We start from the raw sequence: 19,349 nt of genomic DNA, 5'->3' as shown, positions 1-19,349 counted from the left end.
GCGATCTTATGTAACAATACGGTAATATGTATTTATTCTTTTCTTGATGTCATTTAAGAGGGAAATGTAAAAAGAACGGGTTAATGCATACTATAGTTTGAACTCCAGGAGAATAAATAATCATTACTAGACCAAAATTTACAGCAGTTCTAATATTTGCTTTCTTTTGCTTAGGAGAATAGTTTTTACTATCAAAAAAACTTTTATTACTTTTGGTAAATACTAATTATTGAATTTATTGGTAGAAGGTTTCATCTATGAAATTCCTAGATTCTTGGATTTGGGATTGGCTGCAGATGTTAAACATAAGCTTACCTTCCTTCGACAGGAGGTCTTTTAGAGCATCATGGCTAGTGATCGTTTCTGGTCTGCAGTGATGTCTTCATGATTCTTAGGATCACTTGTCAGAGGGCTTCAGGCTACCATGGGTACAGTGCCTGTCTTGTTACCTTCTTATACTTTTCCTCATTCTTTTCTCCTGGATATTTTTGTTTTTATTTTTTTAATATTTTTTGCTACCTAATTGGAGTGTAGACTTAAAAGAAGGGTTGCAAAGAGTCTTGTATTTGCCTCAGAAATGACATGTGAAGCCTACCTGTTTCTATATGCTGTGCCATGCTGAAAGAAGTGGGTTTTCTCTCAAGGAAAAAACTCCAGAATGCTTGTACTAACCAGGGTAAGTGGCAACAGATTTTAGTGCTGTCAGTAGGCATTTTAGCAAACCTACAGATGTGAAAATATGTGAAATAAGGTAATGTCATGAATTTCCTAGAGTCCCTTGGTGTGTCTTTTTTAAAAATGGTCACCTCAAAAGAAAGCAGGGCTAAGAATCGAGCTCAGTGCTGAAGCACCTTCCTGGCATGCATAAACCTTAATTCCTTTCCTAATACTGGGAAAGAGAGAGAAAAGGAGGGTGGGAGGAAGTGAGGGGAGATGTATAAATGTAATCAGTAGCTACAAACGCAGAAAAGAAGTTCTTCTAAGTGTTAGTGATGCCAAGTAAGACACAGCATTTGGATGCCTCTAAATGTTGCTAGGGCCTTTAATATATTACCTACTTTTATTTAAAAGTCTTGCTTAACCGTTTTTTCTTAATTTTCTATTGCTGTGATATGATACCAAGATAGCATAAAAATTTTTATTTGAGGCTTCTAGTTTCAGAGGATTAGAGTCATAGCCATCACAGCGGGTAGTGTGACAGCAGGCAGGCAAACAGCATGGCACTGATAAAGTGATTGAGAGTTTACTTCTTGAGACACAACCACAGGACAAATTCAGAATGGAAGGAGTCTTCAGAAACTTCAAAGCCCATCCCTACTGACACACCTGCTCCAGCAAAGCCATATCTCCTAATACTTTCTAATCAGTTCCACCAACTAGTGACCAAGTATTCAAATGTGTGAGTTCTTGAAGTCCATTCTCATTCAAGCCAGTACACCCTTAGAATCCCAACAAATTATTTGCTGCACATTTCTGGAATATACAGTATTTAATCCAGTGATAGTAGCATATAATATCTTCATTTATAGAACAATCTCTGTAACATGAAGGGGTCTGCTTGTTGGGGTTTCTGTCCTGCCTGGTACCCCAAAGCTGGCAAGCCCCAAAGAAAATCACACAGAGGTCTCTATAAGTTATAAAACTGATTGGCCCATTAGCTCAGTCTTCTTATTTGCTCTTGTAGCTTATATTAACCCATTATTCTTCTCTATGTTAACCATATGGCTTGGTACCTTTTTCAGCTGTCAGCTCACATGTTGCTTCTTCGGTGGTCTGGGCAGGAATGGTGGAGGGAACTTCCTGCTTCCCAGAATTCTCCTGTTCTCATTGCATCACCTCTACTTCCTGCCTGATTTTCCCGCCTATACTTCCTGCCTGACCAATCAGCATTTATTTAAAATATGATTGACAGATTACAGACAATTCTCCTGCACCAGATGTCCCTATCACAAAGAACAGGCCAGTATTCAAAGTCCCCTAGGGAAGGAGAAGCCATAAAATTCCTAGACAGGTGAGACAATCCAGGTCTCCTGCGCTGTGCAGACAGTACTGTTCAACTTTGGTCATCTTCTCATTGGTAACAGATAAATTTGCACTAGCTACTTAGTATGTTCAGGCTGCCTTAACAAATTGCTACCTTATCTTGTTAAACAATAGAAATTTATTTCTCCCAATAGATTATGATGGCCAAGGTCAAGGTACCAGAAAGATAGATTTCCTCTGAATCTCTCCTTGGCTGTTGGAACATAATGCACTTGGTATCACTTTCAGGACCTTTCCTGTGTGTGTCTACCCCTGATGTCTATCCATGAACAGACTTCTCATCCTTTTAAGGACTTGTCTGATTCAATTGAGCCCACCCTACAGGCCTCACTTTAACTTAATTATCATTTAGTGCTCTGGGCCTAGGGCTTCAATACAGGAGTTTTGTAGGGACTTGGTTCAGCCCTTATACCTACCCTGAGATTGAACATGTTTTCTGCTGAGTACTTTAATTCTGTGGCAATGTAAATCAACTGATTTTTCTGTCTCTACATGGTCCAAAGGATCATAAATAGCCATATCCTGAGGAACTTCTTGAACTGAATTATATATTGTTATATAGAGACATAGAATTTTTAAAAACATTTAAAAAATTATGCATGTTCAAATGTATCTGTGAAGATTTGGGGAGTGTATGTGCATGACTACAGTTTCCCTCAGAGGTCAGAAGAGGGAATCAGATTCCTGAGAGCTGGAGTCATAGGCTGTTGTGAGCTACCCTATCTGGGTGCTAGGAATCCAACTTGGGTCCTCTGTAAGAGCAGTAAGAATTCTTAACTGTTTGAGCCATCTTTCTTGCCTCTAAAATTGTAATGGTCTTCCTCTGTTGCAAAGAGAAATGTCCTTGATGAGGAGTGAAGACTACACTTATGTGTGGGCATAAGGACAAATGTTTATAGATTATTTTAAGTACTATGGTAATTTAATGAATTAATGGTTGTAGATTCTCTTCAGTAACCATGACTCCACTAGCACTGTGCAGTTAGCTAGGTTTCTAGTATCTGGCATAGTGTCCTTGTTAAGCAATTTTTAGTCCAATTAGGGAACAACTAATAGTGCCAAGGTTATTACAGAAGAAGGGGACTAGAAGGAGACAAGCGATCTGATTGGGAAATAGGGAAAGGGAGCCTCCTTAGGAAAGGAGAGGGGATAGGTAGAAAAGGAGGGAGGGAGGGAACATAATATAGATGGCTGAGAAATCCACAAGGAATCTCTGTCTCTTCTGATTACTTTTGGGTTGAAGTCCATCTTGGCAAATATCTAAATTGCTGTCTTGTTCCATCCTTTTACCCTAATGCAGTGTCTGCCCAATGGTGTGCTGCACGCCTTGGAGTTGCAAAAGGATGAATTGTTTTTTCTACTCCATCTATTCACCTGTGTCCTTTTATTAGGCAATTGGGACATTTAACATTGAGATTTTTTTCCTAAATATTGTTCCGTTTTTTGTTTGTTTGTTTTTTGTTGTTTCTTGTAGATGTGGTAGAGGTTTTATTGATCAGTTTTTGTTGTATTGTTCTGCTTTTTGCTGAAAAGTCAGGTGCTATTCTTATGGGCTTGCCTATATTTTTACTTGGTATTTTTCAATTTCAGCATATATTATCCTTTCTTTGATCTATGCATGTAATGTTTGATTATATTTTGTCTCGGGAGTTTCTTTTCCTTTGAGTAGAGCTCTGTGAGGTTCTAGGGACTGACAGTGAACAGTGGTAGCTGATGGTGGGCATGCAGGTGAGCTGACTGGCAGTTCTGAATAAATTAAGACTCAGGTTTAGATTGCAAGCTGAAGTTCTGCTTAGAACTCTGGAATCAGAGGTCAAGCAGTCCTAAGTTGGTTAGATGAGTGAGGTAGCTGATTGGAAAGCAGGTCAGGGGAGAGGAGTTACTCTGGACATCTTTAAATAGGTTCATGGTCAGACTCCATATGGTTCTGGTCATCATCCTGTGGGCCTGGTGATGGCTAGTGTGCTCTTGGCTTTGGGATTCGCTACCTCAAGTTCTGGCTTGGGAAGCTCTGGGTTCAGACTTACAAACAGTCCCAGATCCTCGGGTTCTTGCTGATAGTCGAACAGTCTTGAGAAGGGTGTTGAGGTCTCTAAGTAGATTCCAGGTTCTAGCCCCACACAGTCCTAGGCCTATTGGTAAGAATCTGGCTGACATGGGACAGGGAAGGTGTAGGTGAACTGGCTTTAGTATTCCTTACCTGAATGAAGTTCTGCTTGGAATTCTGGGTTCAGACTTCAGGCAATCCTGAAGTCTGTCTCAGTGCAGGGGATGAGAACTTAAAATTCAATTATTAAAAGCCAGAGTATTGTATATAGGACTTGTTAGAGAACCATGAACTATTTGTGTACACTTTTTAAAAAGACTCATGAGGAAGTTGATACTGACAGGATAGAGAAGATATTCTATACAACTTCTAATTAAAAGAATACTGGCAGGACTATATTGTCAGAGAAAAAGAAATTTAAATTTTAAAAGATTATGAGATAATTGATTACATTCATTAAAGATACAATATAGCCAAAGACGTGCCAATTCTGAATATTTTTTGATCTAACAAAGGAAGTGAAATTCTGAAATATGAAGTGAAAATTGACAGTCGGCAAGGTATGAACAATTCTATAATATTTGATGGGGACTTCAGTGCCCTGCTTTAAATAATGGACAAAGCAAATGGAAAACCACTAAGGAAATAGAGTATTCAAAGAAGCAGTATAATACAGATGTATAATGCTTAGTTCAAAACCAGCACACAGAATATTCTCTGGGTTAGACTGTATAAGTCAAGGACTGAGTTGTGTTCCCATGATGATCATACGACAAAATCCCATCTCCCTTATGTCTTGGGATGTAATTTATTGTAGATAGGTTTTAAGGGGTAATTAAGGTAACATTGTCATATAAATGAGTCCTAATCAGCATGGCAGCTGTTCGTACAATAAGGAAAGTTAACAAGATAGTTTACCCAGAGACAGTGCCATGGGTGTTCTGAGTGAGAGATAAAACAAGGCAGAGGTGTTTGGAAACAACATCCCACTGACAGCTTGGGTTACTAACATCTAGAACTATGTGGGAGTTTTTATACATTCAATCTGTGGTATTTTGTTTTGGTAAACTAATTTTCAGTTCTTTTGTTTGAAATTTTAAATTGTTTTGAGAATTCCAAACATGAATGTAAATGGGACTGTTCATTTGTTTCCCAGCTGCCCAGACCTGAATAATTATACAGAAACTGAAGCACGATTTATAAAAGCTCAGAGAGAGAAATTGGGGTTCAACGTAAAGATCTGAAAAGCAAAACAGCCAGCCACTGGCTCTTATTTCAACCTCACTCTGAAATGGCAATCCTGCCTCCGAGAATCTCTAAATGAGACTGTGTCTGAGAGCTATTTCCTCCGATTTTATAATCCTCTCTAGGGCTGGGATTAAAGGTGTGAACCACCCAGTTTCTCTGGCAAGTAGTGTGGCTATTGAAATTAAAGGTGCGTGTCATTGTGGCTACTGGGATTAAAGGTGTGTGCCACTATAACCCGGTTTCTAAGGCTGACCAGTGGGATTGCCCTGCTTTCAGATCCTCAGGCAGTCTTTATTTATTAAAATACAATTGAAATGCCACTACAAGAAACTATATTAATTATATACTGTTTGGCCAATACCTTAGGTATGTTCCTAGCTAGCTCTTACATCTTAAATTAACTCATTTCTATTCATCTATTTATCACCACAAGACTTTGGCCTACTAGTAATGGTCTGGTGTCTCTCTCCTTTGGCAGCTACATGGTGTCCTTGACTCTGCCTACTTTCTCTCTATATCTTTATTTGGATTTTCTGCCTGGCTTTACTCTGCTAAGCCATTGACCAAAACAGCTTCTTTATTAACCAATGGTAATATAACATTCACAGCGTACAGAGGGGAATCCCACACCACATGAATACTGTATTTACATTATTTGTACCCATCCCTCTCCCTCTATAACTCACTCTTAAATTCCTTCTTAATCCTCCATTCCTTTTTAAATTCATGATTATAGTTGTTATACATAGACACTCACAACCAACTTTGCTCATTTAGTGGTGCTCATATGTACATGTTTTTAGAGCTGGTCGTTTGGGATTGAATAGCCTATCAGGCAACTCATTTCTAGAGAAAACTGATTCTCTCAGGAGTTATTGATTACTGTAGCTATTTTTTTTCCAGAGGATGAACCTTGTGATATTCCCTTTCCCATGTTGGAATGTCACCTTGTTGGAATTGTCATTATACAACTGTATAGTCAGCCACATTGTTAAGACTTCATTGGTATATATAACTTGTCATGTTTTAGGGATACCATGGAAGCAGGCCTTCTAGTCCTCTGTCTCTTTCGTTCGCTCTACCCCCTTGCCATGATATTTCCTGAGCCTTAGGTATAGAGGTTACATTGTAGATATTTCTATTTGGGCTGGGCAATCTGGTTGCTTTAATGCTCAGTCTTAGTATATTTTAAAAGATTGAAAATCAATCTCTTTCTCTTTTTCTCGTTTTGTTTTTATTAACTGCAGTTGAATGAAAACCTGTGGCTTTCCCCTGGAATATAACGTGTTTTAGGTCCACCCATTTACCTTCCGATTTCATGGTTTTACTTTTCTTTACAGATGAATATAGTATTCCATTGTGTATATGTACACATCTCCATTATCCATTCTTCTGTTGAAGAACATGAAGCTGTTTTCTTTCCTACCCATTGTGATTAGAACAAATTCCTCTGCAGTTGTCAAGTGCTTTGGGCTTATACCGTGGAGTGGAATACCTAGTTCATATTTAGTGGAATACCTGGTTCTATATTTAGTTTCTTTGAGGATTCTTCATATTCTTCTGATGTCCAGAGTGGCTGCATTGATTTGAATTCCTATGGACAGTGAATGCAGGCCCCTCCTTCCCCATGACATCCCTAGCATTTGCTGTCATTGGGTTTTTGGTTTGTTTAATTTTTTGTCATTCTTACAGGGGTAACATGAAATCTCAAAAATGTTTTAATTTACATTTCAGTAATTGCTACAGATAATGAATACCTTTGGTAGCGTTTCTTACACATCTTCATTTCTTCTATTGAGAACTCTTGTTTAGATTCCTACCTCCAATCCCTCATTTTCATGTTTTAAGAAAGTCATGATTTGTGTTGAATCACATTCATAGCTATGTGTCTTGACAGAGTGCTTTTGAACCAGCAGATTGACATCATAGATCTAATGCATTTTAAATTGGTTATTTTTTCCTGTTATTATTTCTTCCTTAAGTTCTTTGCATATTCTGAGTACAAATTCTCAGCCAGGTGTTTAGCAGGCAAAGGTTCTTTGCTATTCTCTGGACTTCTTTCTTTACTTGCTCAATTGTTTCCTTTACTGAACAAAAGCTTTTTAGTTTTATGAGATGCCACTTGTCAGTTGTTGGTGTTAATTCCTGGAAAAATAGATGCCTATTCTGAAAGTACATTCCACACCTATGTCTGTTTTCTTCTAGCAGTCTCAGAAGTTTAGGTTTGAATAAAGGTAAGTGATATACTTGGAGCTATTTCTTTGTGCAGAGTGACAGAGTCTAATCTCATTCTTTTTATTATATGTGGGCATCCAGTTTTCCCAACTCCATATACTGAAGATGCTCTTTTTCCAATGTATCATTTTATTCTTTTTCAAATATTTGACATTATGTTTACTCATGTTTCAGTCTTACATTTTATTCCACTGGTGTACATGTCTATTTTTGTGCCAGTACCATATTGGTTTTATTACAATAGCTCTATAATATATCCCCAAGTCAGGAATGGTGTTCGTCTCATATTATTCTTTGTTCAAAGTGGCTTTGGCTCTTCAGGATGTTTTTCTGCTTCCATATGAATTTTAGGATTTTTAAAAAATTTCTGTGAAGTATATTGGGGTTTTTTATTAGAATAACATTGAATCTATAAATTGCTTTTAGTAGAATGAATGATCAATTTTACAATTTTAATTCTTTTAATCCATGAACTTGTGATGCCTTCCCGTTTTCTAATGTCTTTCTTAATCTTTTTCTTAGAAGAATTTTATTATAGGGGTCTCCCACCTTTTGAGTTAGGTTTATTCCAATCTATTTTATTGTCTTTTGTGTTGTTGTGCATAAGAATGTGTCCATGTTCTCTTTCTCAGTGTGTTTGTTGTTAGTGTGTAGAAAGGCAACTGATCTTTGTACTCTACCGCTTCAATGGAATTGTTTGTAGAACTTTATTGGTTAAAAACTTTGGATCTTTTACATATATCTGTAGTTTGTGTTTTCTTATGTCTTTATATGGTTTTGTTGTTAGAGTGATACTGGATCCATAGATTTTGTGAGTGATCCCTCCCTCCCTCCCTCCCTCCTTCCCTCCTTCCTTCCTTCCTTCCCTGCCTCCTTCCCTCCTTTCTTTCCTTGCATTTAAGGAGAATTGATTCTAGTTCTTTGAACAGCTGGTAGAATTCTGAATCCATCTCAGCCTGTGCTCTTTTTTTTCCAGTTAGCAGGGTTTTGATACTGTTCTAATCTCCTTTTTTATGTGTCTGCTTAGGTTCATCTCTTTATTTAACATAGGTAGTTAGAAGAATCAAGAAATTAAGTCAATTCTTTCTGATTTTTCTATTTAATGGAGTACAGGTTTCCAAAGTATTCCCTGCTGTGGGATAATGCTCTTGTTCACTGTAAAGGTTTGTCAATCACATTGGTTTAATGAAACATTGATTGACCAGTAGCCAGGCATGAACTATATAGTTGGGGTGACCAGACTAGGAGAATTCTGGAAAGAGTAAAGGCAGAGACACAGTTGCAAGCCACAAGCCAGATGCAGAGGTAGCAAGATGAGAATGTCTTACTGAGAAAAGGTTCCAAGCCATGTGGCTAAACATAGATAAGTATAATGGATTGATTTAAGTGCAAGAGCTAATTTATAATAAGCCTGAGCTACTGGTTGAGCACTTACAACTAGTATAAGCCTCTGTGTGATAATTTGGGTAGCAACTGCCCAGTATTTGGAACTGAGCATCTCCGAGACAGGAAACTTCCATCTACAGTTCCCTTAAAATATTCTTTGTCTTCCATTTTAAAAAAGCTCCAAGCCAAGTATAGTGGTGCATACCTTTAATCTTATCAGTCAGGAATCAACACTCATGCACATATGGACAGCACTAGTTAAATTTAGTAGGTTAAGAAAAAAAAAAGACTTGAAATTAGAATAGGGATTTGGTGGTGATGTGTCTGCAAGGAATATGTGGGTGAAAGGTAGACATGATCAAAATATATTCTGTGCCTATATAAATATAAAATTCTCAAAAGAATGAATTTTTTAAAGTTAAAAAGTGCTGTTCGTATTGTTGAACTTGTATTTTGACTTAAGATTAGGAAGGAATTTCCAGCAATTTTTAAAGTGATCTTAAATATATTTCTGAATTATGTATTTGTGCAAAGTTGTGTTCTCAGCATTTATAATTATTTTATATTTATTTGTGCACATGTCTATGTGCACGTGTGTGCATACCTTTGCATGCATGTCATACAGTGTGTGTGTATGTATGTATTCCTTTTACCACATGAATTCCATGTATTGAAATCAGATCATCAAGCTTGGTGGCAAGCATCCTCACCCACTGAGCTATCTTATAGGCGGGGGCATTAGCAATTAAAAAAAAAGTATCAGTCAGCTCTGCACAATTTTGAAGATGCTCTCTATCCTATAGTGTCATACATTTATTCAGTCAAGATTTAATTCTTCATGTGAAAATAAACACACCCATCTCATTAGCAGCAACTGTGCTTTTTTCTTCAATAAAACTAAAATGGCATCTAAGAATGTTTTAAAAATAGATTTTTTTGATTATTAGCAGATGTTTGAATTATATAGTCACTTATATACTTGGAACGTATAAAGGTTTTTCTGCTGACAAACAGTCATTAAAGGAAAAAGCTGGAGGTGCTCTAATCCATTTGCAAAATCTGTTTACTTTATTGAAGCTGTAAGTTCCTGGTAAATCTGATGCGGCAATGCAAGTAATTGTCAGAGATTTAAGGCAGTTTTGATACAGCACTGAAAACCAATGAAGAACTTTATGGTTTGAACAATAATTTTGTAGTGAAGTATTAAACATTATTAAAATTATTAAAATAATTAAAGTGGAATTCTTCATATCTATTATAGCTTTCCAGTTGGTCCTTATCACCATGGTAAGCATGGGGAAAACAAACAAAGGTCTTTTAACTGCTTGATTTTATTTATTTATTTTGCTGTATGCCTATGGTGTTCTGGTTTAGGGTATCATTATTCTGAGTCCTAGCTACCAACAAAAACAACAAGAATGTGCTGCATACAACACTGCTCTCTAGTGCTGCCTTCAAGAAGGACATGACACTGAATACAGTTGGCCCCTCTGATTAATTAATATATATAAACAAAATACCATGCTTTATTATTTTAATATAGATTTATTGTTGCTTGAATGGTTTTGGAAACAATGCGATCTGCCATGCAGTGCCTCATTTGTTCTAGCTGGAACAAATGTTTTCCTAATTTCTCTAACTTTTTAAAAATAAAGATAATAACCTTATAGGGCCAAAGGGACAGAATAGAGATGACCTTTGACTGTGGTTAATCTCAGAATAACAGAATACTGTGACCCCTGAGGGGTCTGCAGGTGGTCCCTATGTAAGAATGGTCCTTTCTTCCTAGTGTGCTTGTCACAACCTGTGATGGTTTGAAGAAATTGGCCCACATACTGAGTGACACTTTTAGGAGGTGTGGTCTTGTTAGAGGAAGTGTGTCACTGTGGTGGAGACTTTGAGTTTTCCTACGCTCAAGCCATGCTCAGTATGCCACACAGTTCACTTCCTGTTGCCTGTGGATCAAGATGTCTAACTCTCAGCTCCTCCAGCACCATGTCTCCTGCCTACTATCATGTCCTGCCATGAAGGTAATAATGAACTAAACTTCTGAAAATGTAAGCCAGCCCAAATTAGTTGTTTTCCTTTATAAGAGTTCTCGTGGTCATGGAGTCTCTTCACAGCAATAGAAACCCTTACTGAGACACACCCTATTCTGCATAGATACTCAGTTCTCACGATCCCTTTGTGTTTTCCTTGCTCTCTTCTCCAAAGCTTTGTCTTTCAGGGCTACACTTGCATGCATGGTAGAAGCCAGTGGAAACTGTAGTTTCTCCTTTTCCTCCCACCCCTGTAAGTTAAATAAACTAGATTTTGAAAGACTGGTTTCCATGGTTTAGACCACAAGGTGTGCAATCCATGTACCACCTCATTTCTGAAAAGACAGAAGGAAACATGAAAGTGCTTGACTTGATGCATCTTCCTACCCTTGGGAGATAGTACCTGTAATACCTGAGAAGCTTCCATTGTCATCCAGTTTTAGAACAACGAACTTGCAGTAGAAGTGACAGGAAAATTAGTAGTATTATGCTATTGCTTAAACTAGTGACAAGTAGCTATGGTTAGACTAGACCCTGCCTTCCTACGTATTCTCCCGTAGGTTCCATGCTTTCTCACACTTTCATGGGAGCCTGTGCAAAGTTCCCTCAACATTCCTTTCTGTATGATGAAGAAAAAGACCAAGGGAGAAAGCCCCTTATACTTGACTGATAAGTAACGACTGAGGAGAAGATTCCCCATCCCTCCCAATCCTTTTTTCTACATTTCACTACAAACCCTTTGCATTTTGTAAATACATTTTTCTATAAAATTAAGATTTTTCTTTAAGATTGCGAAACAATGGGATTCACTATAGAATCTTTATTTTTAACATAGGTTGCTTGATCGTCTTCCCTTTCCCCTATCTCTGCTTCCTTTCTTTGTGCCCTCAACTTCCATGTCATACATATTCTATTGCCCTTTTTTTATTTTCCCCAGCCTGAAGGCTTATTTTTCTCTTGTTATGGTACACCTCATAGTTTTATACCCCCCCCACACTGAAACCTGGGAGTGACATATGAGAAATAATTCAGTACATTTGTATTTCTAGGTTTGAAATACATCACTTAGGATAATTTCTAGAGTATATTTCTACTGAGTATATTACTGTATTTTTGTTATCCATTAATCTGTTAGTTCCATTTACCAGCTATTTTGATTAATACATCATTGAGCATTGGTGTTCAAGTATCTCTGTAGTAGTACATAAAGTTGTTTGTTTATGTACCCAAGAGAGGTAGAAATAAGTTATATTATAGGTCTAATTTTAGCTTTTACAGAAACCTCCACACTGATTTCTGTAGTAGCCACATCACTTACATCTTTGTCAACGTTTAATAAGGGTTTTCTTTTTGCACATTCTTACACAAGAAAAGCACAGCAATATATAGTAGTGAGAATATAAAAATTAAACTATATAACATAGTTTAACTATCCCACTTAATGAACATTTATTCTGTCTGTATCTACTAGTTCTTGTTGTACCAAAGCACTTGGTGTTATTCAGTTATACTGTAAATTTTATATGTATAGATGCTTGCCTCAGAATGGTTTTTATCAGCTCTGGATATATTCTTAATAGATAAATGGAGGTAAAATTATTAATATTAAACTTAATGAAAAATGTCTGGTATATGTACTATATGCTCAATAAATTTTGCTTAATTTATTATTCAAAGCAATTGGTACTATTTTCTCAATTTAAGGTAATTTTAAAAATCTTTAACCAGCCAGGTGGTGGCGGTGCATGCTTTTAATCCCAACACTAAGGAGGTAGACATAGGCGGATCTCTGTGAGTTTGAGGCCAGCCTGGTCTATAGACCAATTTCCAGGACGGACTCCACAGCTACAGAGAAGCCCTGTCTTGAACCCTCCCTTCTAGAAAGAAAATCTATAACCAATATGATTAATCCAGGAATATTTCCATTGAAAAAATGTGTATTCGTACAATATATTCTTATCATGCTATTCCCCTCTCCCAACTCTTTGCAGATTCTCCCCACTACCCACCCAACTCATCACCCTTACTTTCTCTCTCTAAAAAACACAAAAACCTCACACATGCACATGTGCACCCCCTTAATCCCTGCAGAAATACAAAACCACAAACCAGAATAGAAGAATAGAAAACACAGTGAGAACAAAACAGCAACAAAAAGCCCAAACAAAGCTATAGGAAACAGAATGTCTATACATATACCATCAAGTTCATGTTTTGTTGGCCACTTACTCCTCTGCTTGTACAGAATGTAGCGCACACAAGAAGATATGAAGATCAAGGAGGATACAAATAGGAAATGAATAAGTCAGAATATTCTCATGTGCAAGTGGGACATAATTTTAAACATATAGGACCCTAAAGCACTACCGGGAAACTTTTTTACAGCTTATAAATACTTTCAGTAAAGTAGCAGGATACAAAATAAACATAGAAAAATTAGTTGCTGTCTATATACAAATGACAAACCGACTGAGAAAGAAATTCCAAAAAGTACCTTTCACAAAGGCCTCAAAAGTGTGTGTGTGTGTGCATATATTATGTTGGGATAACTCTAACTGAGAAGAAAAAGACTTATAAAAACTTCAAGATGTTAAGGAAAGAAATAGATGAAAACATCAGAAGATGGAAAGTTCTTTCGTGCTTATGGCTCAGTAGGTAAATATGGAAATGGCCATCTGTGAAGGGCAATCTACAGATTCAACACAGTTCTCATCAGAATGCCAATACTGTTTTTCACAGAAATTGAATAAATTGTTTTCTATTTCATATGGAAGCACTAAAATCTAAAGATAGGTAAAACATTCCTGAATAACCAAAGAACTGCTGGAGATGTCACCATCCTAGATTTCAAGTTGAATTTCAGAACTATACTAATGAAAGCAGCATGGTACTGGCATAATCACAAACATTGACTACCAGTGCAATCAAATCAAAGACTCAGACATAATTCCACACACCAATGGACACCTGAGCCAAAAATACACATTCGAAAAAGGATAAAATTAATCCTAGCACTTGGAAGACAGAAGCAGGTGGATCTCTGTGAGTTCAAAGTCAGCCTGGTCTACAAGAACTAGTTCCAGGACAGGTTCCAAACCTACAGTGAAACCCTGTCTCAAAAAACCAAAACCAAATCAAAACAAAAAAGTAAAGAAAAAGAAAAAAGACAAAATCTTCAACAAATGGTGCTGGTTAGTCTGAATACCTGCATGTAGAAGAAAGCAAATAGTTCATATCTATCACCCTGAGCCTTGCTTAACTCCTAGTGGATCAGAGACCTCAACATAAGACCAGATATTCTGAATCTGATAGAAAAGAAATGATTCAATAGTTTTTAACTCATTGGCCCAGGGAAAGTCTTTCTGAAAGGCACACCAATAGCACAGGCACTAAGGCTGACAGTAAATGGGACCTCATGAACCTGAAAAGCACACCATCCTTTGAACAAAATGGCAGGCTATAAAATGGGAAAATATCTTTATCAATTATCTGAGGAGAGTTAATATCTAAAATATATAAAGAGCTAAAAATAACTAAACATCAAGAAAAGAAATAACTGAATTTAAAATTTAAAATAACAAAGTAAAGAGTTCTCAAAAGATAAGGCACAAATGGCACTTAAGGAACACTTAAAATATCCAATGTCCTTACTTAGCCATCATGGAAATTTGAGTTGAAACTACTTTGAGACTTCAGTTTAAACCAGTCAGAATGATCAAGATCAATGAAACAAATGACAACTCATGCTGGCAAGGATAAGAGGAAATGGAACACTTGCTCACTTCAAATTTATACGGCCACTTTTAAAGTCGGTTTGATGGTCCCTCGTGAAGCTTGAAAAAGATCTGTGTCAAGATCAGGCTATACCACTCTTGGGCATATACTCAAAGGACACTCCATCCTATTACAGAGATATTTGCTCGTCCAGGTTCATTGCTATGGTATTCACAGTAGCCAGAACTTGGAAACAGCTCAGATGTCCATCAACTGATGATTGGATAATGAAAATGTGATACACTTGTATAATAGAATATTAATCAGCTGTTTCAAAAGAAATTATTAAGTTTTAAGGCAATTGGATGGAGCTAAAAATAAATCATTGAAAGTTAATCCAGGCCCAAAAAGACAAATAATTGTTTCTTCTAATATCAGGAATACTTTTACATACTTTTAAAGATAAAAAAAATGGGTAAATATAAATCAATGATTACATAGATTTAGCATCCAAAGTAAAAATTATGTTCCCAGAATTGCATGAGGCACTCTCTTTGGCATAAGCATGTTTGTCTTGTCTTCTAGTTTGTGGATTAGATATTTCCACAAAACTGCCCTGATAGTCTAGGGGAATGTACTAAGTCCCTGGATATAATAGCTTGCACCATTTTATGAGAATAGAGTCTGTACTTGAAACCTTCCAAATCTTACCAATGAGGAAATTCCAAGCATTCCACAGGAATAGATAATTTTAGTGGGTAGCTAGCTGATGACATGAAATGTTGGAATGGTAAACATCTCTGTTCACATCAACTGAACAGAACAATCTGGTATCGCGTGTTCTCTGGGTTGTGGGTGATCAGTGGGTGGCCAGCCTGTCTGTGCCACCTGTGGCTTGGCCTGGGTTGGGATTTATCAGAAGCATATCCAGTCAGGAATAGGCATATTTCTAACGTATTTCTATCCAGCCCACCTGCAGCAGGGGAGTCTGTAGCTGATTCCTATGGTCCTTTGAACTGATTCTTCATTTCTTTATGGCAATTAATTCCTTCATTGGGACCAAATTGATTTGTCAGACACTGGGCAACATGTTAAGAAACTTGTTTGCGAACTTGAAAATCTAGAAATACTAACTTTATTAAATCTATGGTGATTTTCCTGATGAGATGATAGTAAATATGCTTGTTCTTTATTGAAAAGTTAAGTCAGGATCATTAGTCATCTGCTTCCATGGGATTACTGAGTAGTGTGGGTGGAAGTTACAAAACAAGTGACGGTACTTTAGGTACTTTATTGAGGTGTAGTGTAAGACACCCCCACAAGAGGTGGCTTTGGGAGATTACTTTTAAAAAGCAATCTGCCTGGGCGGTGGTGGTACATGCCGTTAATCCAAGCACTCGGGAGGCAGAGGCTGTCGGATCTCTGTGAGTTCGAGGCCAGCCTGGTCTACAAGAGCTAGTTCCAGGACAGGCTCTAAAACGACAGAGAAAGCCTGTCGCAAAAAAACAGCAAAAAAAAAAAAAAAAGAAAAAAAAAAAGAAAAAAAGGAAGAAAAAAGAAAGATTTAAAGAAAAAGTAATCTGTGTGCTCTTGTCTTCTGACTGACAGACATTTAGCCACAGTGTTGTGATCTCAAGGGTATTGTATATGAGAGCAGTCTAGGAAACAGGAAGCATTATTTATACGTCAATCTTTTCTGATCTCAGAAACTAAGCAGGGTTAGCCTAGTTAGTGCCTGAGTGGGAGAACAGTCAGTTCAACTTGAATTTCTGGGGCAGCAAGTGAAACGGAGGACTTGGAAATAAGGGTTGAGGGAGTTCTCTTCTGATGATAGCGATGGTTGGTAGCCCAGCAGTTGCTTGGGTTACATCAGTTGTGTACATTAGTCAGATATCAGTGACTAGCCATTGTATGTGAATTTTCTTTTATATATGTGTGTGTGTGTGTGTGTGTGTGTGTGTGTGTGTGTGTGTTTATATTTATAAAGATATAGAGCTGGTTTTGGAGTTGGACACTGGCTCAGTCCCTCTCTAATTCCAAGCCTGTATGACAAAGTCTTCCCCCTCTAGTAAAATTACTTAATTCTAATTAGCTCACAAATTAGAACACATACAGCTGGTTTAAGGAAGCCAGCCACTCAGACATTTGCCCAGAGCCAAACTCTACATCTCAGCAAACTCTTTACAGTTAGAATAGTGACTCTGAAGCTACAGAGTTTCACTTAAGGTGCATGCTTTCACTGTCAGCAATATTTCTGTTTCTTATCTGCCGTGAAAGTAGAGAAAGCTATCTCAGAGTGAACACTAAAGGGGGAAGACTTTGTTATACTACACCCACACTTAACACCTCTCTGTGTGTGTGTGTGTGTGTGTGTAAGCTGTCGGTTGGATCTGCATATAATGGAGACCATGAAGGATTTTGCTTTGTTTTTTTTTTCCTCTTTCTCAGTTTTAAGTTTGGAAAATTACCAAGTCCATAGAACTTAACAAACTGCTATGTTTTTGCCTTAACAATAATTTTTTTTGAGTCAGTATCCAAGAATCAATTTAAATAACTGGAATATAGAAGTCTTACTAACTAGACAATCTGAGTGCTGGGTACATGGCCTCACACAAAGGAGTGACTTAATGATGTTATCCAGCGCAGGATTGAACATGCTGCTGTTTATTATACTTTTTGAGGTCGGTGATATCTTTAATGACAGATGTGTCTGACCCCCTCAAGGTATGTTGGGGAGGCCATTTACCCATTTCTGTGGAACACTTGTGCATTTGATTGTAAGACTGAACAAGGTTATCCATCTCCCCTAGGGCAGGCTTTATGGTATGACTTCTCCCAGTGAGTCTACTAGGACTTGAGAGCTGCAGATGGGCAGCAGCTCTGGTCATACAAAGGCAAAAGAGTAAAAGCCAAATATTGAAACACTGCCTCATCTGATTTTGTCCTGCACTGGGAAGTACTGTTCTAAAAGACATTATTGGGACAACTGATACAGTTTGAATATGGACTGAATATTATGTTATGATACTGTTCCCATCTTGAATGTTTTCATTATACTGTGACTTTAAAGGGAAATCCTTGTGCTTCAGAATACACCTAAAAGCATTCAGAGTTAAATTGTACAGTGTCTACAGGTTATTCTCTATAGTTCCACAAATTAGTAACAGTTGTAACTTCAATGACCACAACTATATATTATTTATTTGGAGACAGTGAGAAAGCTAATATGACATAAGTCTTACTATTCACTAATCTAGTAGATGAATGCAAAGGCATTTCTTGAATACTTTTTAGAGTCTAAAAGTATTTCAAAATGGTGGTGTACAGAGTCTATTTTAGCAAGCTACAAATCCTATGTATAGAAAAGAACAAATATAATCTCATAAAACATGGAGGGCAGGGGCATTTATATCAAAGCAGATGTTCTTTGTATCTACTTTTATATTCAAAATAATAGAGATGTGCAAAGACTTAAAGCAACCCAAAATTGAGCCCCTTAAATTTTGTTTTAATTTACTGAGTTTTTGAGGTAGAGTTTCATGCATCCAGACTGGACTCAAACTCACTTTGTAGATTTATCTGGTCTTGAATTTTTGATCCTCTTACCTCTACCTCCTAAGTGCTAGGATTTCATACAGGTGCCACCACACCTATCCTTTTTGTTTTTTAAAATGATTTCATATCAAGGACTCTTTGTATAAAATCCTACAGAGCTGAGGCAGAGGACAGAAAGCTGAGACAATACAGGATGGGCAAGGCCTCTAACTCTAACCCGTGTTATGACACCCTTGATTGCATAAGGGTCCCATCATAGGGTTGCTGTTGCTGTGAAGAGATACCATGACCACAGCAACTCTTCTTTTAATTGAGGTGAAGGCTTACAGTTCAAAGGTTTAGTCCATTATCTTCATGGCTGGGAACATGGCAGCTGGGAATGTGATAGTGTGTAGGCAGGCATGGTGTTGGAGCAGTAGTTGAGAGTCCTACATCTTGACTCGAAGGCAACAGGAAGTGGTCTGTCTCACTGGGCATGGCTTGAGCATACATGAGACCTCAAAACCTGCCTTCACAGTGACATACTTTCTCCTATAAGACCACACCTACTCTAGCAAGGCCACACCTTCTTTGGGGGCTTTTAAACTAGCACATACCCCATTCCCTAATTTGCAAAAACAAAGCCTGTCTATCCACTTCTCTTTGCACTAGATTCGCCCCTTATCCGTGCCAGTTGCAAAGAAAAAAACAAAACAAAACAAAACACCACCACAAGCGTGATGTGTTGTTTGAAGACTAACTAGTGATTTACCTCTTTGAGCAAAGTAAGCAGCTTCCTCACAAGGCTTTTCCTCTCTAGGGTTGGTTTGGAATGATCTGTCTGGTTTCTTTTTCCCAGGAATCTAACCCTTAACCAACAAGGTTAGATTCCTTGTTGCTTCCATAAATTTACATGTGATTAGTGATTATAATTGGTGATTAGCTTGGAAAGCTGAGTTTTAAGGGACAAGTGTCTCAATCAGAGACTGCTCCTCCACATGACTCCTTCATTCCCTTTTTACCTTTTCCACTGCTGCATTTTTACTGCTTATGTGAAACACTGCAGGGTTTGCAACTGGTAGCCAATTTCAGGGACTTCTATC

The 19,349-nt window shown here is 37.5% G+C and overlaps 1 protein-coding gene across 5 annotated transcripts in view; it reads left to right on the top strand.

Moving 5' to 3' along the window:
* Spidr (scaffold protein involved in DNA repair) overlaps nucleotides 1-19,349 on the top strand; it is a 242,950-nt gene that overhangs the window by 90,530 nt on the left and 133,071 nt on the right. The window lies entirely within an intron of this gene.

This window comes from Myodes glareolus, chromosome 2 (assembly GCF_982192425.1).
Source record: "Myodes glareolus chromosome 2, mMyoGla1.1, whole genome shotgun sequence".
Classification (NCBI taxonomy): domain Eukaryota; kingdom Metazoa; phylum Chordata; class Mammalia; order Rodentia; family Cricetidae; genus Myodes; species Myodes glareolus.
The sequence above is the reverse complement of the archived record's forward strand: the minus strand, read 5'-3'. Positions and strand labels throughout refer to the sequence as shown.